Source organism: Bufo bufo, chromosome 3, assembly GCF_905171765.1.
Source record: "Bufo bufo chromosome 3, aBufBuf1.1, whole genome shotgun sequence".
NCBI lineage: Eukaryota > Metazoa > Chordata > Amphibia > Anura > Bufonidae > Bufo > Bufo bufo.
Window position 1 is genome coordinate 562,715,545 of NC_053391.1, and position 27,040 is coordinate 562,742,584.

The window sequence follows — 27,040 nt, forward strand, 5'->3', positions numbered from 1 at the left end:
ATTATTTATTTGACAAAATAATAATATTTGCTAAACATATGGTAAACTGTGATTGACTACCAATGAAATACATTTAGGAACTAATCTAATATCTATTAGGCATCTTTTTCTCTTCATCATCTTCCTACGGTCTCATCATGATCTTGATACTGTAATTTCAGTTATTCATCTTAAATTTGAATCACATAAAGTCTATGATAAGATTGATAGAACTGTATATGGATGATGTGCAGTCCTTAAATTGAATTGTATCATATTGTTCAATGATGTTCATGTACAAGATTTATTTGTGGTGACACAGCTTTCCTGGACACAGATTTTAACTTATATATCAGGAATTCCTTGGTCTTCTTCAGAAGCGTCTGTGAACAGCTGTGACTTCTTTGTCATTCCCCTTTCTTTCTTACCAGTTATAATTTGGTAGAACATTATAAGGAATTTTAAGTAACTGTCCATTCAGCCTCATATGAAGAATTTCACGCTCTCAGCATGATTGTTGACAATCAAGTAAAATGAATGTAGTCCTTTAACAAAGCTTTTAACTTTAGTATCACAAGTAGCAGATTCCTGAACGTCACAGAGGTGTTAATGGCAATCCAATGGAATAGCTTTTTCAGCTCAAACACCCTAGGCCGTACATAGGCGCTAAATATCTCACTTCTGGAAACCCTAACTATTATAACTCTAAATCACTTACTGAAGCTCTTTAGCACTCGCTCTTCTTGAGCTCAATTCCTCCATTTTAGATGCCAGTCCTTCTGTCACAGACCTCCTTTCTGTGTGGACAGAACTTTCTTTCTATGAACTTTACCTCTGGAGTTGTCTATGGACTGGTGTGCTTCAGATACTCTTCACCCTTGTCTTGGGTCACTTTCCAGTGCCCCTTATCTTCACACCTTTCCCAAAATATAACACAGATTTGTTTACCTCCAAGTCTTTTCCTGGGACTCTGTGCACATCAGTCTTTATTTTTATAGACTTAATGAATATCACAGTCTCTAGAAAACATTAAATTTCCTGTTGACTTTAGTCTTGATTGAAGATATCTTCTTCTTTCCTACTACTACACCAAAGTTGGTGATTATAGCTAACCTATATTATCACAGTGTACCATACCATTCATTTATTACCATATCTCGCAGGGGTCAGCACGAGCCAAAAGCACCATCTTTGCCAAAGCGCCATTTGGCCTAAGCGCTTGGCAGTTAATCATGGCAGTTATATAACATGCTTCTCTACTCTCTTCACACAGGCGTCTGCTTTGCATTTGGACAATATTGCTTCACCCAGCTTTCCACAAGCCTAATAGTGCAGCTTTCATCTCCCCTGGTATGACTGCTTTGCATTTGGACAATATTGCTTCACCCAGCTTGCCACAAGCCTAATAGTGCAGCTTTCATCTTTCCTGGTATGTTTGCTTTGCATTTGGACAATATTGCACCACCCAGCTTTCCACAAGCCTAAGGCCTCTTTCACACGGGCGAGAATTCCACGCGGATGCCATGCGTGAGGTGAACGCATTGCAACCGCACTGAATCCGGACCCATTCACTTCAATGGGGCTGTGTACATGAGTAGTGATTTTCATGCATAACTTGTGCGTTGAGTGAAAATCGTAGCAAGCTCTATATTGTGCGTCTTTTCACGCAACGCAGGCCCCATAGAAGTGAATGGGGCTGCGTGAAAAGTGCGGATGCGGTGCGATTTTCACACATGGTTGCTAGGAGACGATCAGGATGGGGACCCGATCTTTATTATTTTCCCTTATAACATGGTTATAAGGGAAAATAATAGCATGTCCATTGAGGGGTTAAAAATAATAAACAAATTTAACTCACCCCATCCACTTGGTCATCAAAGGTCCTTTAGCCAGGTCCTGAAGAAAGTAGAAAGAAGAGCAGATTCGCTACGCGATCAAGTGGATGGCGTGAGTTAAATTTGTTTATTATTTTTAACCCCTCAATGGAAATTTTACTAAGCATTCTGTATTAAGAATGCAATTATTTTCCCTTATAACCATGTTATAAGGGAAAATAATAAAATGTATACAACACCGATCCCCGAACTTTGCATATAGAACTTTGCATAATTATCAATGTATACTATTTTCTGTAAGTGTGATATCCTTGTGATTAGTCCTAGAGAGGTTCTTCCAATTGACCTGTAATGTATGCGACTGTAATGCTTGTGATCTGTAGTGATTTTATGGCCCATCCAGATCCTTAGCTTTGTTTGTTTACCTACATATAGCATCTCTTCTCATGTGCCTTACTTCAGTGATTAATTGATTAATGAGCTAAATTACTCCTAGTTCTCTGATCACACTTCCTATAAATTTATTCCCAGTCTAAGGCCTATTGCACACGGACGTTTTTTTTTCCCGTTTACTGGCCGTTTTTTGCGTTGCGTATACGGTCCGTATACGGAACCATTCATTTCAATGGGTCCGCAAAAAAAAACGGAATGTACTCCGTATGCATTCCGTTTCCGTTTTTCCGTTCCGTTTTAACATAGAACATGTCCTATTATTGCCCGCAAATCACAGTCCGTGGCTCCATTCAAGTCAATGGGTCCGCAAAAAAACGGAACACATACGGAAATGCATCCGTATGTCTTCCGTTTCCGTTCCGTTTTTTGCTGAACCATCTATTGAAAATGTTATGCCCAGCCCAATTTTATCTATGTAATTACTGTATACTGTATATGCCATACGGAAAAACGGAACGGAAAAACGGAACAGAAACGGAAACACAACGGAAACAAAAAACGGAACAACGGATCCGTGAAAAACGGATCGCAAAACACTGAAAAAGCCATACGGTCGTGTGCAATAGGCCTAAGGGGAAGCACTTGCAGGGGTCAGCACGAGCCAAAAGCACCATCTCTGCCAAAGCGCCATTTTGCCTAAGCGCTTGGCAGTTAATCATGGCAGTTAGACAGGGCAGGAGACGGAGATGGACACCATCCCATTAGCATTAATGGTGGAAACGTGGAGATAGTTCAAAGTTTTAGATTATTGGGAGTTAATATTACTCAGGACCTGTCATGGATAAAAAACACAACAGAAATTACCAAAAAAGGTTTCAGAGGCTTTATTTTCTGAGGAGTCTGAAGAAAGCACAACTCCCAAAACAGCTGCTAGTCAATTTTTACAGGTGCACCATAGAATCTGTTATCACATACTGCATTACAGTGTGGTCCTCCGGCTGCTCTTCTGAGGACAAGAAGACCCTCAAGCGCATCATCAGAATGGCTGGCAGAATCACTGGTACTCAGTTACCATCACTGGATGACATCTTCACTGCTCGCTGCAGCAACAGGGCAAAAATTATCTGTGGGGATCCAACTCACCCCGGCCACAGCCTTTTCATTCCCCTACCCTCTGGTAGGCGTCTTAGAGCCCTACATGCCTGCACCACTAGGCTGAAGAACAGCTTTTACCCCAAAACAATCAGTCTCCTAAATGCTCGGAGATTATTGCCCCTTCCTAGGATAGAAACTACCACAGACTGAAAGTGACTGCTGCATTCATGAACCCATGATGATCTCTTGTCTGCAGTGGTGTCTGAATCAGTGTGTATATATACTCATAAGCACTTCCTGCTTTGTTCTTGCTATATATATGCTGTGAACTGGGAATAGTAATGCTTTCTAGTGCAATGTTTTCTTTCTAGTGTAATGCTTTAGTTTAAATGTCAGTTCTTGTTCCTCTGTCCATGGCATCTTAGGGCTCTTTCACACCTGCGTTATTGTCTTCCGGCATAGAGTTCCGTCGTCGGGGCTCTATGCCGGAAGATCAGGATTATCCTAATGCATTCTGAATGGAGAGTAATCCGTTCAGGATGCATCAGGATGTCTTCAGTTCCGGTACGGAACGTTTGTTGGCCGGAGAAAATACCGCAGCATGCTGCGCTTTTTGCTCCGGCCAAAAATCCGGAACACTTGCCGCAAGGCCGGATCCGGAATTAATGCCCATTGAAAGGCATTGATCCGGATCCGGCCTTAAGCTAAACGTCGTTTCGGCGCATTGCCGGAGCCGACATTTAGCTTTTTCAGAGTGGTTACCATGGCTGCCGGGACGCTAAAGTCCTGACAGCCATGGTAAGTGTAGCGGGGAGCGGGGGAGCAGTGTACTTACCGTCCGTGCGGCTCCCCGGGCGCTCCAGAGTGACGTCAGGGCGCCCCAAGCGCATGGATCACGTGATCGCATGGATCACGTCATCCATGCGCATGGGGCGCTCTGACGTCATTCTGGAGCGCCCCGGGAGCCGCACGGACTGTAAGTATACCGCTCCCCACTACTACTATGGCAACCAGGACTTTAATAGCATCCTGGGTGCCATAGTAACACTGAAAGCATTTGGAAGACGGTTCCGTCTTCAAATGCTTTCAGTACACTTGCGTTTTTCCGGATCCGGCAGGCACCTCCGGCAACGGAAGTGCATGCCGGATCCCAACAACGCAAGTGTGAAAGAGGCCTAAGATTGCTCCAAACAACATTTCATTGTATCACATTGTATTGTACAGTGACAATAAAGGCATCTTATCTTATCTTATCTCTTAGATGCTGCGTGCACTACTCCAACAAAGTTACACACAGCACAGGTATGCTACGATATTGTCTCACTCAGGCTCTGGCTGCTCTTCTCATCACTATGGCTGTCTACTTTCAAATTCAACCACACTGTCCGCCCTTTGTCCCTTCTCTCCACATCAGTCCCTCCCTCCTTCCCTCACCCTTGTTCAGCTCCCATACACTTTATACCCTCATACATTACACTGATTCATCTTCCTCCACGGTGCAGCATAAAAAACACCAATACAAATCTTTCAACCACTTGCTGTCTCTTTCTGTTCTCCTGCTACTAGCTTCAGGGGATATTTCACCAAATCCTTGCCCTCCCTCGGTTGCTAACTTCTCCTCTGCCACACACAGAAACTCCAAAAATCGGATTAATGTTCACTGCACATCCTCTCCAGTCTCTTTTAACTGCGCACTCTGGAACGCACGGTCGGTCCGTAATAAACTACCCACAATCCACGATTTCTTCCTCTCACGCTCTCTGAAATTGCTAGCCCTTACAGAAACCTGGCTTCAACCCTCTGACACTGCTTCCCCTGCTGCCCTCTCGCTTAATAAGCTATCTCTCTGCAAACTCTCTTCTTGACCCCTTACAGTCTGCCTTTCGCCCTCTTCACTCTACAGAAACTGCCCTTACTAAAGTGTCTAACGATCTCCTAACAGCAAAAAGAAATGGTGACTATTCGCTATTGATTCTGTTGGATCTCTCTTCAGCGTTTGATACCGTAGACCATAAACTCCTCCTCACCATGCTCCACTCAATTGGCCTTAAGGACACTGCTCTCTCTTGGTTCTCTTTCTATCTCTCTGGTTGCTCCTTTAGTGTATCATTCGCTGGCTCTTCTTCTTCTCCTCTTTCTCTTGATGTCGGCGTTCCTCAGGGCTCAGTACTAGGTCCTCTACTCTTCTCCCTCTATACAGCCCCCATCGGACAGACTATCAGTAGATTTGGCTTTCAATACCACCTCTATGCTGACGACTCCCAACTATACACTTCATCCCCTGACATCACCCCTGCTTTGCTCCAAAACACCAGTAATTGTCTGTCAGCTGTCTCTAACATCATGTCCTCTCTGTATCTAAAACTGAACCTCTCAAAAACTGAACTTCTTGTCTTTCCCCCATCTACTAACTCACCTAAACTTGATATTTCAATTTCGGTCTGCAGGACTATCATAACTCCTGTACAACATGCCCGCTGTCTTGGGGCCACATTTGACTCTGATCTTTCCTTTGTTCCCCATATTCAATCACATGCTTTTGTCATCAGCACCTCAAGAATATCGCCAGAATCCGCCCTGGAAACTGCAAAAACTCTTGTTGTTGCCTTGATTTATTCTCGTCTTGACTACTGCAATGCATTACTAATCGGTCTCCCTCTCACTAAACTCTCCCCCCTTCATTCTGTCCTAAATGCTGCAGCCAGGCTCATCTATCCATCCAACCGCTACACTGATGCTACTAGTCTGTGCCAGTCACTTCACTGGGTTACCCATCCACCACAGAATACAGTTCAAACTTCTCACCCTCACCCTCACAGCTCTCCACAGTCCTGCACCTCCATACATCTCCTCCCTCATCTCCATCTACCACCCTACTTGTGCTCTCCGTTCTGTTAGCGACCTAAGATTAACATCCTCCATGATTCATACCTCTCACTCCCGTATTCAAGACTTTTTTTCTCGAGCTGCACCTAGTCTCTGGAATACTCTGCCCCGGAATACTAGGTCAATTCACAACTTCTCCACCTTCAAACGTGCCTCAGGCAGGCTTATCAAGCTACCTAAAATGACTTTTCCCAGACTAAACCTCCCCCCACCAACATCTCTAGCCTGAACTCGATCCTCTAGTAGTCCCAAACCCGAAGCAGATCGGCCGGCACCACTCCTGTCAGTTCAATAATGACCCCCAATTCCTCATAGATTGTGAGCTCTTGCGAGCAGGGCCCTGACTCCTAGTGTTTCAGTTGCATATTAGCCAGTTAGTTTTGTTTCGTACATGAACCCTATGAATTTGTAAAGCGCTGCAGAATATGGTGGTGCTATATAAATACATTTTATTATTATTATATAATATTTCAACATAATATAGATGTTTATATATTATTGAGAATATTATCATAATACAAAATCCTTTATGTAAGTGTAGCCTTATCTTTATTCCTACAGTCATATATCTTTGTGTATGTTTGTGGAATTTCTATAAATAAAAATTATATTGATTAATTTAATTGATCACACAAAATATTTCTTTCAAACCAAATCTTTACCTTTTTTAATAAAGTAATATTCTGCATGAGATATATATTACTCTATTAAATATCATTGTATTCTTCTTCTTTAAAATATAACTGTAAATATAAACCTTTGTTTAGAAAAGCAACAAATATGTATTAACATAATCCCTATAGCTGGAATGCTTTCCAATATAGTTGACCCTTATATTTGAATGACCATTAATGAGTTTCAATTCCTATCACTGATCCAGGATTAACTCCTTTTATATTTGTAACCTCTCTAGAATACAATATCCCAAATAACAATTACAGTAACTCTATGATCACCATGTAGTTCATGTATGTCATACTCTCATATCCTGATTAGATGATTCATACAATTGCGCAATAGATATCTACATAATATTTCATTATACCCTTGTATTTGCATACTTTCTTCCATATATCAATACTTATTGACTCAAATTAACTAAATTTGACTATTATCCTTAGACTTTAACTCTTGAGAGACATGAGTCTGCCTTAACCATCTGTGACCATCACTCCTGTATAAACAAAACATGAGTGCTTTACCATAAAGTACAAATCTTGAAAACCTTACAGTTTGAGGATATATATATATATAGATATCTATCAAAAAACGGAACAGCACCTCCTGAGACAAATCTCAGGTGCAAGCTACCCGGCATAATACAGCAAACAAAAAACAGTAGCAGCACACCACTATATGCGCTAAGACTAAGTAAACAAGTAAATGTGTGAACAGGGTCAAATACATGACGCCATATAGTTACTGCAAAGCAGTGGAGAAGCTCTTAGCGCATATTATTGATCAAAAATATGTCGGGCCCACCTACCAGACGGCAAGGTCGCTTCTCATCAGGTGGGACCTACTCTAACACGGAATGTCCAGCTCCATTGTTTCTCTGATTAAAAGCACCAAGGGGTGGGGGATGGGCGGGGAGTGCTAAGTTCCACAGAGGATGCCTAGTCCTCTATACTATATACAGGGAGTGCAGAATTATTAGGCAAGTTGTATTTTTGAGGATTAATTTTATTATTGAACAACAACCATGTTCTCAATGAACCCAAAAAACTCATTAATATCAAAGCTGAATATTTTTGGAAGTAGTTTTAGTTTGTTTTTAGTTTTAGCTATTTTAGGGGGATATCTGTGTGTGCAGGTGACTATTACTGTGCATAATTATTAGGCAACTTAACAAAAAACAAATATATACCCATTTCAATTATTTATTTTTACCAGTGAAACTAATATAACATCTCAACATTCACAAATATACATTTCTGACATTCAAAAACAAAACAAAAACAAATCAGTGACCAATATAGCCACCTTTCTTTGCAAGGACACTCAAAAGCCTGCCATCCATGGATTCTGTCAGTGTTTTGATCTGTTCACCATCAACATTGCGTGCAGCAGCAACCACAGCCTCCCAGACACTGTTCAGAGAGGTGTACTGTTTTCCCTCCTTGTAAATCTCACATTTGATGATGGACCACAGGTTCTCAATGGGGTTCAGATCAGGTGAACAAGGAGGCCATGTCATTAGATTTTCTTCTTTTATACCCTTTCTTGCCAGCCATGCTGTGGAGTACTTGGACGCGTGTGATGGAGCATTGTCCTGCATGAAAATCATGTTTTTCTTGAAGGATGCAGACTTCTTCCTGTACCACTGCTTGAAGAAGGTGTCTTCCAGAAACTGGCAGTAGGACTGGGAGTTGAGCTTGACTCCATCCTCAACCCGAAAAGGCCCCACAAGCTCATCTTTGATGATACCAGCCCAAACCAGTACTCCACCTCCACCTTGCTGGCGTCTGAGTCGGACTGGAGCTCTCTGCCCTTTACCAATCCAGCCACGGGCCCATCCATCTGGCCCATCAAGACTCACTCTCATTTCATCAGTCCATAAAACCTTAGAAAAATCAGTCTTGAGATATTTCTTGGCCCAGTCTTGACGTTTCAGCTTGTGTGTCTTGTTCAGTGGTGGTCGTCTTTCAGCCTTTCTTACCTTGGCCATGTCTCTGAGTATTGCACACCTTGTGCTTTTGGGCACTCCAGTGATGTTGCAGCTCTGAAATATGGCCAAACTGGTGGCAAGTGGCATCTTGGCAGCTGCACGCTTGACTTTTCTCAGTTCATGGGCAGTTATTTTGCACCTTGGTTTTTCCACACGCTTCTTGCGACCCTGTTGATTATTTTGAATGAAACGCTTGATTGTTCGATGATCACGCTTCAGAAGCTTTGCAATTTTGAGAGTGCTGCATCCCTCTGCAAGATATCTCACTATTTATGACTTTTCTGAGCCTGTCAAGTCCTTCTTTTGACCCATTTTGCCAAAGGAAAGGAAGTTGCCTAATAATTATGCACACCTAATATAGGGTGTTGATGTCATTAGACCACACCCCTTCTCATTACAGAGATGCACATCACCTAATATGCTTAATTGGTAGTAGGCTTTCGAGCCTATACAGCTTGGAGTAAGACAACATGCATAAAGAGGATGTGCCCAAAAGCACAAGGTGTGCAATACTCAGAGACATGGCCAAGGTAAGAAAGGCTGAAAGACGACCACCACTGAACAAGACACACAAGCTGAAACGTCAAGACTGGGCCAAGAAATATCTCAAGACTGATTTTTCTAAGGTTTTATGGACTGATGAAATGAGAGTGAGTCTTGATGGGCCAGATGGATGGGCCCGTGGCTGGATTGGTAAAGGGCAGAGAGCTCCAGTCCGACTCAGACGCCAGCAAGGTGGAGGTGGAGAGCTGGTATTATCAAAGATGAGCTTGTGGGGCCTTTTCGAGTTGAGGATGGAGTCAAGCTCAACTCCCAGTCCTACTGCCAGTTTCTGGAAGACACCTTCTTCAAGCAGTGGTACAGGAAGAAGTCTGCATCCTTCAAAAAAAACATGATTTTCATGCAGGACAATGCTCCATCACACGCGTCCAAGTACTCCACAGCGTGGCTGGCAAGAAAGGGTATAAAAGAAGGAAATCTAATGACATGGCCTCCTTGTTCACCTGATCTGAACCCCATTGAGAACCTGTGGTCCATCATCAAATGTGAGATTTACAAGGAGGGAAAACAGTACACCTCTCTGAACAGTGTCTGGGAGGCTGTGGTTGCTGCTGCACGCAATGTTGATGGTGAACAGATCAAAACATTGACAGAATCCATGGATGGCAGGCTTTTGAGTGTCCTTGCAAAGAAAGGTGGCTATATTGGTCACTGATTTGTTTTTGTTTTGTTTTTGAATGTCAGAAATGTGTATTTGTGAATGTTAAGATGTTATATTGGTTTCACTGGTAAAAATAAATAATTGAAATGGGTATATATTTGTTTTTTGTTAAGTTGCCTAATAATTATGCACAGTAATAGTCACCTGCACACACAGATATCCCCCTAAAATAGCTAAAACTAAAAACAAACTAAAAACTACTTCCAAAAATATTCAGCTTTGATATTAATGAGTTTTTTGGGTTCATTGACAACATGGTTGTAGTTCAATAATAAAATTAATCCTCAAAAATACAACTTGCCTAATAATTCTGCACTCCCTGTATATATATATAGTATAGAGGACTAGGCATCCTCTGTGAAACTTAGCACTCCCCGCCCATCCCCCACCCCTTGGTGCTTTTAATCAGAGAAACAATGGAGCTGGACATTCCGTGTTAGAGTAGGTCCCACCTGATGAGAAGCGACCTTGCCGTCTGGTAGGTGGGCCCGATATTTTTGATCAATAATATGCGCTAAGAGCTTCTCCACTGCTTTGCAGTAACTATATGGCGTCATGTATTTGACCCTGTTCATACATTTACTTGTTCACTTAGTCTTAGCGCATATAGTGGTGTGCTGCTACTGTTTTTTGTTTGAGATATATATATATATATATATATATATATATTTATATATATATACATTTATAAAAAATTCTTTTTTTTTAAACATTATTCACCCATAGTGGAAGAAAAGCGACGTTTCAGCTCCACGCTAGAGCCTTTCTCAAGCAAAGTGACTGAACAAAAGCTGAGTATATATAACATATGCAATCAATATGCAATTTACAAATTGAAACAATTAATCAATCAATCAAAATACAATATTAAAATGTATATAATAAAATATATTTGATAAAATAATCAATAGTATAATCATTCATAGTGTACCCCTTATTTCATATACAATAAATATCATAAAAATGTGCAAAAACATATAATTCATAATCAATATATATCCTACACCTGTGTGCTAGTATTAATTATAGGATATATATTGATTAGGAATTATATGTTTTTGCATATTTTTATGATATTTATTGTATATGAAATAAGGAGTACACTATGAATGATTATACTATTGATTATTTTATCACATATATTTTATTATATACATTTTAATATTGTATTTTGATCACTGATTTTTATTGATTGTTTCAATTTGTAAATTGCATATTGATTGTATCTGTTATATATACTCAGCTTTTGTCCAGTCACTTTGCTTGAGAAAGGCTCTAGTGTGGAGCTGAAACGTCTCTTTTCTTCCACTATGGGTGAATAAAGTTTTTTAAACTTTTTCATCTCTGGAGTGCTGCCCAGTTTTTATTTTTTTGTATTTTTGGGACTGTGCTGGTCTCTCATTTGGGCTCTGCACCCGCATTCATTTTGGACAGTGCTGCCACTGTTTTTTTGTATATATATATATATATATATATATATATATATACACACATACATAATATTCATTCACAATAAGACCAATATATTACTATCATGTATAAAATATATAACATTTTCCTGTATATGAGGATATAGTTGTATATAAGGATATAGTTGTGTATGTGTGTGTGTAATATCAATAATAAATTATCACTATCAATAAAAAAAAACACTTTTGAAAACCAAAATAAACAATCTTATAGAAAGTAAATTCCATAAAAATATTACCATGAAACATATGTAAATTAAAGGGATTCTGTCATCAGAAATTAGTCCTATAAGCTAAACATATGGCGATGTCCCTTGTAAAACACTGAATCCTAAAGTGAGTTTATCAAATGCCCCTGTGGCTCTATATTCATAAAAAAGAGGTTTATATCACCTGTCAATCACTTCAAAATGTGTCCAAGGGGACGTCTCATGGTGAAAAGTGCCCGGCTGCAGCCATCTGGTTTAGGTGCCCAGCGCCGCCTTCTGAGCTGAAATCGCCGCCCTCCCTTTAATTCAATCCGCCTACCTCAGGTGACTAACCTTCCTTGTGCTCAACCGTGCCCAGCCACGCCCGCCTGTGAAGGAGCCCAGCTTCGCGCCTGTGAAGGAGCCCAGCTCGCACATCGCGAGATTACGGCTATCTATCGTTGATGAAAGGAGGAGACATAGGCGGTGCAGGGCTCCTTCACAGGCGGGCGTGGCTGGGCACAAGGAAAGTTAGTCACCTGAGGTAGGCGGATCGAATGAAAGGGAGGGCGGCAATTTCAGCTCAGAAGGCGGCGCTGGGCACCTAAACGAGATGGCTGCAGCCGGGCACCTTTCACCATGAGACGGGACACATTTTGAAGTGATTGACAGGTGATATAAACCTCTTTTTTATGAATATAGAGCCACAGGGGCATTTGATAAACTCACTTTAGGATTCAGTGTTTTACTAAGGGACATCGCCATATGTTTAGCTTATAGGACTAATTTCTGATGACAGAATCCCTTTAAATTGAAAGAATGGCGTGGTATTAAACAAGCAGGAAATGCTCAAACCCACATGCAGTTGTGCATATACAGTACAGACCAAAAGTTTGGACACACCTTCTCATTCAAAGAGTTTTCTTTATTTTCATGACTATGAAGACATCAAAACTATGAATTAACACATGTGGAATTATATACATAACAAACAAGTGTGAAACAACTGAAAATATGTCATATTCTAGGTTCTTCAAAGTAGCCACCTTTTGCTTTGATTACTGCTTTGCACACTCTTGGCATTCTCTTGATGAGCTTCAAGAGGTAGTCCCCTGAAATGGTCTTCCAACAGTCTTGAAGGAGTTCCCAGAGATGCTTAGCACTTGTTGGCCCTTTTGCCTTCACTCTGCGGTCCAGCTCACCCCAAACCATCTCGATTGGGTTCAGGTCCGGTGACTGTGGAGGCCAGGTCATCTGGCGCAGCACCCCATCACTCTCCTTCATGGTCAAATAGCCCTTACTTTCAAAGTTTTCCCAATTTTTCGGCTGACTGACTGACCTTCATTTCTTAAAGTAATGATGGCCACTCGTTTTTCTTTACTTAGCTGCTTTTTTCTTGCCATAATACAAATTCTAATAGTCTATTCAGTAGGACTATCAGCTGTGTATCCACCTGACTTCTCCTCAACGCCACTGATGGTCCCAACCCCATTTATAAGGCAAGAAATCCCACTTATTAAACCTGACAGGGCACACCTGTGAAGTGAAAACCATTTCAGGGGACTACCTCTTGAAGCTCATCAAGAGAATGCCAAGAGTGTGCAAAGCAGTAATCAAAGCAAAAGGTGGCTACTTTGAAGAACCTAGAATATGACATATTTTCAGTTGTTTCACACTTGTTTGTTATGTATATAATTCCACATGTGTTAATTCATAGTTTTGATGCCTTCAGTGTGAATCTACAATTTTCATAGTCATGAAAATAAAGAAAACTCTTTGAATGAGAAGGTGTGTCCAAACTTTTGGTCTGTACTGTATATAGGGGAGCAAATCCTGCACTTGTGGCCCATTGCTAATGACGATCCCCAGCAAAAATGCATACAGTGGAGGATGCTCGCAGCGAACCACAAGTACCACAATAGACATCCTACACAAGATAGCAATTGTGTGGATGTGATAATCAATATAGCAATATAACAAAATATTGCTACATGTCCTACACCGTAGGATATGTTGGCTAATCTCTCAATTTTAAAATCAGTTTGAGGGTTTAGTAAGACCGCAGAGTGCACTTGTCTTCGCTATTATTTTGTTATATTCCCGTTTAAACATAGACATAAATCCAAATGTGGATTCCTTTTTCTGCCAATTTTTTATTCCTTTATAATTTCATATGTCACTTCTAGTGCACCAAATCAGTTCTATTAATTTTTGTACATCATTATGAAAAAGCCATTCTTTTGCGTAATTATCATCAACCTGTTTCATTGCTAGATTCCTAGAAAAATTCACTGGAAGCCACAATCTAAATAATCTATTCCTTTGTCTCAAAAATCTCTGAATTCCTGCACACATGAAGATTTGCATCATATGTCGGGATTTCTTTGCATTTTTTCATTAATTGCTTCTGCAGTTTTAATTGTAAGCTGGCCTCTTTAATATGCAATGTCTGCTGGTGTATAGACTTGTCATTGTCTACTGACACAGAGTCACCTTCAGCAGAAATCTGCAATGTCTTCTCTTGTTGTACTGACCCTTCCTCGTCTATAAGGTTATGGTCACCTTCAGCAGAGATCATACATAAATGTTTTATCTCATCCTGCTGAGTTCTCAAATCCTCATTATTCTTACTTTCCTATACTTTATTGCCATTTCCACCCTCAGTAGATGCATCTTTACAGATCGCAGCATCTGTGGTTGTAACTTCACTAGTACAATTATCTGACACTAGTCTGTGAAAGACCTTCAGCATATGGAAAATATTTCTTATTTTCTCTGTCTCTTTTCTGACTAAAATACGCTTATAGTAGTCTGTCTTCTTGTTTTCCTTTTCACATTCTGCATATAAATCAAACCATATCTTCTGCAGATCATACTTTTCACTATGAATAAATGTAAATTGTAATCTACTCTTATCAGCAATAGAATTTATTATTTCCATACTCGCAACCTCAGTAGATTTAAGGCTGGGCATCTGTCATCAGCACATCTTGGTACGTCTAGCACTTGTTGTCCTCCTTCAGAAGATTATTATTAGATTCTCCAATTTATTAAAGCTTGATAATTCTATTCTATTGAAAAAGTACACTGGATGTCACAGATATTTTTTGGATGCGCACACTTTACACTGGAGATGTGGCGCAGCTAATGTCACTGTCCGCAGCAGACACAGTCTACAGAAAAAGTACACTGGATGTCACAGATATTTAATGGATGCGCACACTTTACACTGGAGATGTGGCGCAGCTAATGTCACTGTCAGAAGCAGACACCGTCTATTGAAAAAGTACACTGGATGTCACAGATACATTTTTGGATGCGCACACTTTACACTGGAGATGTGGCGCAGCTAATGTCACTGTCCGCAGCGGACACCGTCTACGGAAAAAGAACACTGGATGTCAGAGATTTTTTGGGGATGTGCACACTTTACACTGGAGATGTGGCGCAGCTAATGTTGCTGTCTGCAGCAGCCTAACTATTGTACGCTATTTAGCGCAGGATGCTCTAAAAATAGATATTGCTGCCACACAGAATAGTCCTTAGAAGAACTTCTGGGTCTGTAAAGTTTTAGCTATTTAGCGCAGTTAAAAGGAATTTTGGGTCTTCGAAAAGTTTTGGTGGTAAAAATATTCTTAAATCACTCCCTACACTGTCTGTCCCTTCCTCAGCACAGCTCTCTCTGACTAAGAATGAGCCGAACATGCGTCATTGGGTGCTATATAGCACCCGATGATGCGTTCTGGCCAGCCAATCACTGTAATGCCATGAGTGAATGTTGATAGTCCTTGAAGTATCATTGTTGAAGGTCAGGAATCCTCTTATCTAAATGGTGGCGTTGGAAAGCACAACTTGTCCCGCAAAAAACAAGCCCTCACATGGCTATGTGAACAGACAAATAAAAAAATTATGGCTCTGGGAAGGCAGGGAGTGCAGAACGAAAACATAAAAAAAACAAAAAAAACTCTGGGCCTTAAAGGGTTAATACTGGGGGGCGCACTGCACCACCAATGAAGATAAGTAACCTTTTAATACAAATACAGGAGGTGGGTGCTGGTGGCAGAATCACATAGCTGGCACCCGACCTCTATGACAGGGCGCTGTTATCCGCGGCAGTTAACCCCTCAGGTGCCGCACCTGTCATAGAGGTCGGGTGCCAGCTATTTGATTCTGCCACCAGCACCCGCCGCCTATATTTGTATTAATGGGTGAGTTATCATCATTGGTGGCGCATTGGCCACGGTGGCTCAGGGGGAGGGAGAGACTCCTTTTCCCCTGTGCTGCTGAGGAGCACATGGCACGCGCAGTAGCGCAGCCTAGTATCGGTAAATGTAAAATCCCGGTATCGAATCGATACCAGTACAAAAAGTATTGATTGGGTATCGATAATTCGATACCCGCTACAACCCTAGGTAGGAGCACTAGTCCTCACCACTGACACACCAAACTCCAAACTTCGGTCAGAATAGAAGATCTGGAAAGAAGGTCTATATCTGGCAACAAGGGAAGCAGAAAGGGAGAATATATAGTAGCTAGGAGTGGCTGACCTAACCTAAGCAGGAAAACCCACCACTAGGTCATTGAATGATCTCTTGAAACCGAGCGAGTAGCCACCCGCTGAGCCCTTCTGACCCCAGGCACAACAGGGTCAGCGATAGGTTGTGATACCCTCGTGACAAATATCCAGCAAACATGCAGATATACCTGCAGACTTAAAAGCAAGAACAAGAAAATACGCAGCGCGGTGGCTCAGTAGCTAGTGGCGTTGCGGACCGCACCGGGTGACAGCAGGGCCGGCATTTACGAACCATTTGTATTGCCGTCCTCAGGAGAGGGAAAGATGTGTCTGGGATTCGAACCCACGACCTTCTGTATCAGAGGCAAAGCACTGCGATGTAGCCTCTTCCTGTGTCCCGCCCTGTATGTCCATATATGGAGTTAGTGCTTGTGTATTTCAGAAAAGCTTCTGCTGGGATTCGAACCCACAACCTTCTGTATCAGAGGCAAAGCATCTAACCACACGGCCATAAGAACAGCCTTGCTGCTGACTGAAAATATATGAGACTTCTACTGTTATAGCTGTACATCTATACACATGACAGCTGCCCTAACACACCCAGCACTGCTATATCTCTATATGACAGCTGTCCCAGCACACTCGGCTCTGCTATATCTCTATAAATGATAGCTGCCCCAGCACACCCAGCTCTGCTACATATGATACACATGACAGCTGCACCAGCACACTCAGCTCTACTATATCTCTATATATGACAGCTGCTCCAGCTGTCATGTGTATTAGATGTAGCAGTGCTGGGTGTGTTTGGGCAGCTGTCATGTGTATAGATGTAGCAGAGCTGGGTTTGCTGGGGCAGCTGTCATATATAGAGATATAGTAGAGCTGAGTGTGCTGGTGCAGCTGTCATGTGTATCATATGTAGCAGAGCTGGGTGTGCTGGGGCAGCTATCATTTATAGAGATATAGCAGAGCTGGGTGTGCTGGGACAGCTGTCATATAGAGATATAGCAGTGCTGGGTGTGTTAGGGCAGCTGTCATGTGTATAGATGTAGCAGAGCTGGGTTTGCTGGAGCAGCTGTCATATATAGAGATATAGTAGAGCTGAGTGTGCTGGTGCAGCTGTCATGTGTATTAGATGTAGCAGAGCTGGGTGTGTTAGGGCAGCTATCGTATATAGAGATATAGCAGAGCTGAGTGTGCTGGAACAGCTGTCATATAGAGATATAGCAGTGCTGGGTGTGTTAGGGCAGCTGTCATGTGTATAGATGTAGCAGAGCTGGGTTTGCTAGAGCAGCTGTCATATATAGAGATATAGTAGAGCTGAGTGTGCTGGTGCAGCTGTCATGTGTATTAGATGTAGCAGTGCTGGGTGTGTTGGGGCAGCTGTCATGTGTATAGATGTAGCATAGCTGGGTTTGCTGGAGCAGCTGTCATATATAGAGATATAGTAGAGCTGAGTGTGCTGGTGCAGCTGTCATGTGTATTAGATGTAGCAGAGCTGGGTGTGTTAGGGCAGCTATCATATATAGAGATATAGCAGAGCTGAGTGTCCGGGACAGCTGTCATATAGAGATATAGCAGTGCTGGGTGTGTTAGGGCAGCTGTCATGTGTATAGATGTAGCAGAGCTGGGTGTGCTGGAGCAGCTGTCATATATAGAGATATAGTAGAGCTGAGTGTGCTGGTGCAGCTGTCATGTGTATTAGATGTAGCAGTGCTGGGTGTGTTGGGGAAGCTGTCATGTGTATAGATGTAGCAGAGCTGGGTTTGCTGGAGCAGCTGTCATATATAGAGATATAGTAGAGCTGAGTGTGCTGGTGCAGCTGTCATGTGTATTAGATGTAGCAGAGCTGGGTGTGTTAGGGCAGCTATCATATATAGAGATATAGCAGAGCTGAGTGTGCTGGGACAGCTGTCATATATATAGATATAGCAGTGCTGGGTGTGTTAGGGCAGCTGTCATGTGTATAGATGTAGCAGAGCTGGGTTTGCTGGGGCAGCTGTCATATATAGAGATATAGTAGAGCTGAGTGTGCTGGTGCAGCTGTCATGTGTATTAGATGTAGCAGTGCTGGGTGTGTTGGGGCAGCTGTCATGTGTATAGATGTAGCAGAGCTGGGTTTGCTGGAGCAGCTGTCATATTTAGAGATATAGTAGAGCTGAGTGTGCTGGTGCAGCTGTCATGTGTATCATATGTAGCAGAGATGGGTGTGCTGGGGCAGCTATCATTTATAAAGATATATACAGAGCTGAGTGTGCTGGGACAGCTGTCATATAGAGATATAGCAGTGCTGGGTGTGTTAGGGCAGCAGTCATGTGTATAGATGTACAGCTATAACAGTAGAAGTCTCATATATTTTCAGTCAGCAGCAAGGCTGTTCTTATGGCTGTGTGGTTAGATGCTTTGCCTCTGATACAGAAGGTCGTGAGTTCGAATTCCAGCAGAAGCTTTTCTGAAATACACAAGCACTAACTCCATATATGGACATACAAGGCGGGACACACGAAGAAGGGCTGCATTGCATCGCTGACATGTAGGTAAGTAGAAGTGTTTACAGGGCCGATCCTACACGGGGTGCAGTGGGTGCCCCGCACCCCAGCGCTGCGGCCCTGGTGACAAGTGGGGGCGGCCGCGGCCGGCGGCAGGGCAGAGCAGGAGATGAGCGCCTCCATTGCGGAAGCGCTCATCTCCATAGTCATCTGTATTGCCGTCCTCAGGACGGCAATACAGATGCCTGTCTGTGCTGCGGCAGAGGAGGGAGAGGTGTGTCCCCTCCTGTTCCTCTGATAGGCTGCTGGCTTAGTGCTGGCAGCCTATCAGAGGCCGGTGATGGCGCGATGACGTCATCGCGTCGCCTGAGCCGTATAGCGAGGGACACAGATGGAAGAGGTGGCCTGCATCGCATCGCATTGCTGGAGGTAAGTATAAGTGTATTATTTTTTTTTATTTTTTTATATAGGTACAATACTGGGCTGGCACATGATAAGGGGGGCTACTGGGCTGGCACATAAGGGGGGCTACTGGGCTGGCACATAAGGGGGGACTACTGGGCTGGGCTGGCACATGATAAGGGGGGCTACTGGGCTGGCACATGATAAGGGGGGACTACTGGGCTGGCACATGATAAGGGGGGACTACTGGGCTGGCACATGATAAGGGGGGACTACTGGGCTGGCACATGATAAGGGGGGCTACTGGCACATGATATGGGGGGCTACTGGCACATGATATGGGGGCACTCTGGCTACTGGCACATGATATGGGGGCACTCTGGCTACTGGCACATGATAATGGGGGGGATCTGGCTACTGGCACATGATATGGGGGGGGGGCTCTGGCTACTGGCACATGATAAGGGGGGGGCTCTGGCTACTGGCACATGATATGGGGGGCTACTGGCACATGATAAGGGGGGCTACTGGCACATGATAAGGGGGCTACTGGCACATGATAAGGGGGTCTACTGGCACATGATAAGGGGGGCTACTGGCACATAGGGGGGCTACTGGCACATAAGGGGGGCTACTGGCACATGATATGGGGGGCTCTGGCTACTGGCATATGATATGGGGGGCTCTGGCTACTGGCACATGATGGTGGGGGGGGGCTCTTATTTCTGGCACATGATTGGGGGCACTCTGGCTACTGGCACATGATATGGGGGGCTCTGGCTACTGACACATGATATGGGGGGGCTCTGGCTACTGACATGATATGGGGGGGCTCTGGCTACTGGCACATGATGGTGGGGGGGCTCTTATTACTGGCACATGATTGGGGGCATCTATGGGGGCACATCTTACTGCAGATTATTGGGGGGCACTATAGGGGCATCTACTGAGGCTAAAAAAGAAGATATTTTATATGGGGGCTCTGTATAGGGGCATTTTATACTGGGACACAATATGGTGGGTACTATGGGGAAGGGGGGGCACTATGGGGGTCATCTACGGGGGCACTGAGAAGGGGTATTTTATATTGGCACATTATGGGAACATTAGCTCAACTGGGGGCATTACAAATGTTTTGCATATTATAAGGAGAATTATTACTACTGGGGGGGCATTATGGTGGGCTTTATTACTCCCCCATGGTATGACCCCCTAGTAGCAGCACCAGCCTCTCCCTGCTCTGCTATCCCTCTGCCCTTTCTCCAAATCCTTATTATGAAATCTTTCTCATTAGGTTAAAGCACAACATCAGCTCCGCCGAGCCCCCGGCCAAAGTGTTGAAGTGGCGTCCGAGATCCCCAAGGGCCAAGTCAAGTAACTGTAAGTTTTTATGGGGGTTCTACAAAAGAGCTATCGTGGGGCAAAGTTCATATTCGTGTTTACACACGTGTTTTAAAATGAATGCTTTCTCCTATTATAAACAAGTAAATAATGACGCAATGCTGTGGGGCTGGTGTGCAACTTTTTCCAGGGCTGGTTTTTATCCCCAGTCCGGCCCTGGCCGAGCGAGCCGCCGGGACTTTTTTTTTTTTTACTTTTTTTTTTTTTTAAGCCGAGCAGCTGAGCCGCCGATTCGTGGGGCTGAAGTTGTTGCCATAGAAACATTGTAAAGGGGAGGAGTTAGTAAGATAACCACGCCCATGTGGGGGCGCCAGAAATATTTCTGCACCCAGGCGCCTGTGACCCTAGGATCGGCCCTGAGTGTTTATTATAATTTTTTTAATACCCGACTGTTACTGCCATGGGGGGAGCAGGAGGCACTTGATACTGGCACATGGGGGGAGGGGGGTTGGCACCTGATACTGGCACATGGGGGGGGGGGGAGATAGCATGGCACTATGATACTGGGACATGGGGGGGAGAGAGGCACTTTATACTGGCACTTTTGGGGGGGGGATGGAATGGCACTATGATACTGGGACATGGGGGGGAGGCACTTGATACTGGCACTTTTGGGGGGGGGGGAGATGGCATGGCACTATGATACTGGGATATGTGAGGGGGAGGAGAGAGGCACTTCATACTGGCACATTGGGGGGTAGATGGCACTATGATACTGGGACATGTGGGGGGGGGGAGGAGAGAGGCACTTCATACTGGCACATTGGGGGGATGGGAGATGGCACTATGATACTGGGACATGTGGGGGGGAGGAGAGAGGCATTTGATACTGGCACATGATGGGGGGGCATCTATGGGGACACTTACTGGCACATTATTGGGGGGCATTATGGGGGACACCAGGCCGGCAGCCTATCAGAGGCCGGACACTGAGGGGCATCTACAGGGGCACTATATATGGGGCATTTTATACTGGTACATTATGGGGGGCACTAGCAGGAAGAAGGGGGAAAGGAGCACTATGGGGGAATTCACTGGGGGCACTATATAGGGGTATTTTATACTGGGACATTGTGGGGGCACTATGGGGATATTAGCTCAACTGGGGGCATTACAAGGGGGTATTTTTTGCACTGTCACATTAAAAGGAGAATTATTTCTACTAGGGGGGGGAGGGGGCATTATGGTGGGCTTTATTACTCCCACATGGTATGATCCCCTAGTAGCAGCACCAGCCTCTCCCTGCTCTGCTATCCCTCTGCCCCTTCTCCAAATCCTTATTATGATATCTTTCTCATTAGGATAAAGCACAACATCAGCTCCGCCGAGCCCCCGGCTAAAGTGTTGAAGTGGCGTCCGAGATCCCCAAGGGCCAAGCCAAGTAACTAAGTTTTTATGTGAAATATGTTTGTTATACACATATAGCCTACACTGTGCCACACAATATACAGTATACCTCTATACTGTGCCACACAATATACAGTATACCGCTACACTGTGCCACACAATATACAGTATACCTCTACACTGTGCCACACAATATACAGTATACCTCTACACTGTGCCACACAATATACAGTATACCTCTACACTGTGCCACACAATATACAGTATACCTCTACACTTTGCCCCACAATATACAGTATACCGCTACACTGTGCCACACAATATACAGTATACCGCTACACTGTGCCACACAATATACAGTATACCGCTACACTGTGCCACACATTATACAGTATACCGCTACACTGTGCCCCACAATATACAGTATACCTCTCCACTGTGCCACACAATATACAGTATACCTCTACACTGTGCCCCACAATATACAGTATACCTCTACACTGTGCCCCACAATATACAGTATACCGCTACACTGTGCCACACAATATACAGTATACCTATACACTGTGCCCCACAATATACAGTATACCGCTACACTGTGCCCCACAATGTACAGTATACCGCTACACTGTGCCACACAATATACAGTATACCTCTACACTGTGCCCCACAATATACAGTATACCGCCCCACGATATACAGTATACCTCTCCACTGTGCCACACAATATACAATATACCTCTACACTGTGCCCCACAATATACAGTATACCGCTACACTGTGTAGTCTGTTCTATAAGCACCATTGTTTTGTGGCGGCGGACAGAAAATAATCTGGAAGTGCCCCTCCCGAGACCAGGCTCTGACTGCTAGGGGGGGTCTGCTGAGCTAACGGATGCCCCCGATGGCAGTAGCACCACCATAGCCCCCATATATGGCAAAAAAATTTGCTTCGGGGAGGGGGGGGGGGGGGGGGGGGAAGGGGTGACACACTTTTCTACCGCACCGGGTAACACCAGCCCTAGCAACGCCACTGCTTGCAGCACTGGGGTCCTAGGTTTGAATTTGACCAAGCACAACATCTGCATGGAGGTTGCATGTTCTCCCCGGTGTTGGTTTCCTCCCACACTCCAGATATACTGCTAGGGGACTTAGATTGTGAGCTACACTGGAGACAGCAAGCAATGATATTGTCTGTAAAGCGCTGCACAATATGTCAGCGCTATATACCGTATTTCTCGCTTTATAAGACGCACTTTTTCCCCTCCAAAATGGAGGGGAAAAGTCAGTGCGTCTTATAAGCGAGAGATGACCATGCTTTGGTGTGCTGCGGCAGCTCAGGAGCTCTCACTAACGGCTCCTGAGCTGACATGAAACTGTAGGAGGGCGGGCGCACTGGATTTAGTGCAGGCAGGCAGACTGGACTTAGTGAGGGCGGGCATGTACTGGGTGGGCGGTGCGGGCGGGAGTGAGTTAGCGCAGGCTGGCAGCACTTAGCCTTCAGTGAAGCCTCCAGCCCGCTCATACATCGCGGCACTAAGCAGCACCTTGGGCGGGCTGGCGGCTTCACTGAATGCTAAGTCATCCAGATCCCCCATAACAGTGTCATCCACAGATCCCCCCATAATAGTGTCATCCACAGATCCCCCCATAATAGTGTCATCCACAGATTCCCCCATAACAGTATTATCCACAGATTCCCCATAACAGTGTCACCCACAGATCCATCATTACAGTGTCATCCACAGATCCCCCCATAATAGTGTCATCCACAGATCCCTCATAATAGTGCGTCATCCTCAGATCCCCCATAACAGTGCTTCATCCACAGACCACCAGTAGTTCAAAACCTACCAAAAGCACACCTTTTGGTTAAAAAAAAATGTTTTTCTTATTTTCCTCCTCAAAAACCTAGGTGCGTCTTATCATCAGGTGTGTCTTATAAAGCGGAAAAAAACGGTAAGTGTGAAATAATAAAATTAAAAGAGAAGTTGCAAACTTTTAATTATTTTCCATTTGCTTAAGGGTGGTGTTTTTTGAGGCATAGCTAGAAGTAGGTCCATCAGGAAGGAGAAGCAGAAATCCATTTTTTACATTTCTCATTATCTTCCAACCTACTTTTGGTGTTGGCTCAGAAAACTGCATCAAAAACTGCCACAAAAAGCTGCAACAAATTGCAGTTCAGTACCAATAATGTTAATGGTGGTAAGCTGCAATACCAGACACAGCCCATGTATAGGTGTGGTGCTGTTTCACGAAGAAAACAGCCATGATTTTCTAATCAAGGACAACCCCTATATACGATCCAAACGAATCCTATACAGGTTTATCACTAGTGTTGAGAAATTGAAGCGAAACAAATTGACTTTGATCTGAATTTCAGGAAAAATTAGATTTGCCGCAAAGCCATATTTCCTCGTGCTTTGTGGTAACGAATTGTTTTTTTTCCTAAAATGGCGTCTACATGTGGTACAAAGTGAAAGTAAGAACCCCGGGAATGCGATCTTACCCATAATGCCGTGCAGCCATTCAATCAGCACATATCCATCCATCTGTCTTGCGATTTCTCCGCCATTTCATTGTGAACTAAGCATAGGGAGAGACATGGCAAGTGCTAGGGACAGTGTGCTAGATAGCTTTTAATTGTGGAATATTGGATAGGGACAGTGCAGGGAGATCGTAGGGAGAGTTTTTAAGACATTTTAGGGAGAGCATAGGCAGACTGCAGGGAAGGTGTAGGGACAGTGCGGGCTCAGTGTAATCACCCAGTGCATCTTGTTTACCTGCTGCACCATTCATTCTTAATCTGTTCTGTTATGCATAGATTTACTGTGCGTCAGACTCACTGTCAACAGGCGGTCTAATATATAGCTGCGTTTATCTAGTTTATCTGTTGTGCCATTAAAACTTAATCTGTCCTGTTATACCTAGACTTACTGTGCATCAGATTCAGTCTCAATAGGCCGTCTAATATATAGGTGCGTTTATCTAGGTCACTTGCCGCGCCATTAATACATAATGTGTTCTGTTTTAGATAAACACATTGATTAAAAGATAATCAATTCTATTAGGCCCTGATACACAAATTACGGTGATACACCTGTCTCATTCTACTGTTTGTGGCGTGTCCACCTTGATTAATAGATAAGAAATTCTATTATGGCCCTGATTCACAAATTGGGGTGATACGGCTGTCTCATTCTACTGTTTGTGGCATGTCCAGATTGATTAAAAGATAAGCAATTGTATTAGGCACTGATTTACAAATTGGGTGATTCACCTATATCATTCTATAATATTTGTGGCATGTCCACATTGATTAATAGATTAGCAATTCTATTAGGCCCTGATTTGCAAATTGGGGTGAAGCACCAGTCTCATTGTACTGTTTTTGGCGTGTCCACAGTAATATTTAACCACTTCTGTTAGCCAGTTACTGTGATTTACTGTTAAAGAGCAGACTTATTTAACATCCTGTGGACAGTGCAAATAAATTGATTCTTCGCACAGTAGAGTTGCTCACAAGTTAATCGTTGTTTTTTGTTGGAAAAATGACTCTTTTATCTGAAAAATTATTAGCAAAAACATTAGTCTTTTAGCAAATAAATTATTTTTTTACCAAATAAATTAGTCTGCTCTAGTATTACAATCCCCGATCCCTATGATGAACGACGTTGAGCTGGTAACCTACACCTGTTGACAAAGGGTAGACACATGGCGATCCCTTCAGTGAGGGAGATGTAAGGCCACTTGGCCCTCCTAGAAGTTGGATGTGGAACACCTTGGGTCAAATAACTCCTTGTATTAGGGGTAAAACCAGATGGGCCGAACTGGATTATTGCTATATGGGAGGAGTGTTGTTGGTTATTGGAATGAACTACACAAATCTTTCCACCAACTTGGCCCACATTCATCGTAGCTAATAAGTTCTTTTAGTCAGTGTTTGGTCAGTGTTTTGCATCAGTATTTGATCGGAATTTGTAAGACAAATGCAGGAGTGTGTCCAAAACACAGATGAGATGCAAATAATTCCATTACATTTTATCTCTGTTTTGGACCCACTCCTGTTTTTGGCTTACAATTACTGATCCAATACTGATGCAAAACACTGACAAAATACTGACTATCTAAAAGAGGCTTTATGGATGCTCAGAATACAGGATTGTGTTTTTTGTTTTTTGTTTTATGTTCTTCTGACAAATCAGAAGAACGGAAATATAAACAGTGAAGTTAACACAGCCTTACTGCCACTGCTCCCCCTCCCCACTCTGTCATGAAGCCACTTTTGTTACAGTTCCTGCCACTGCTGCTGCTGCCACACTCCCCACTCTGTCATGCAGCCACTACTGCTGCTGCTTCTGCTGCCACCATCCCCACTCTGTCATGGCGCCACTACTGCTGCTCACACTGTCCGCACTCTGTCATGGCGCCAATACTGTCACTGCCACCTTCCCCACTCTGTCATGGGGCCAGTACTGCCACTGCTGCCACCGTCCCTACTCTGTCATGGATCCACTTTTGTTATGGTTACTGCCACTGCTTCCACCCTCACCACTCTGTCATGGGGCCACTGCTGCCACCATCCCTACTCTGTCATGGGGCCACTACTTGAATCTTGGGGCACTGAATGGTTAAGTCCACGGCGATAAATTAGACCGGATGCATTTATTGACCTTTAATACTGACGCACAGTAATTCCACAGCTAAAAGAAGGGATTAGCTATGAATCTTGGTGTCCTGCATAGTGATGTGGATGGTGATTGTGAGGAATATGGATTAATATCTACTGTCAGCCATGTCCCGACACCCACCATTTACTGAAAGATAGCAGAGGTAGTGAACTCCACAGGAGGGCCCTGCTTCAAAGCCCCAGCCATATGGCAGGGAACTTCTTGCAGGCCACCTTTATTTACAATTTCACACCCCATTCAGACAGCATGGATCCAGCAGGAAAACATCCCTGCAGGGGGTCTTAAGCCATTCCCCAGTTCAATCAAATCTAGCAGACAGCATGGAATCGGCGATTTATAAGGAATTATTAATCGCCCGGCCATCACAGGTGCAAACCGGATACATATTTGTGTCCCGGTGGCCATGATGAACATGCCCATGGTCTTAGTTTGGTGGTGGGATGCCACGGAAGGGAGA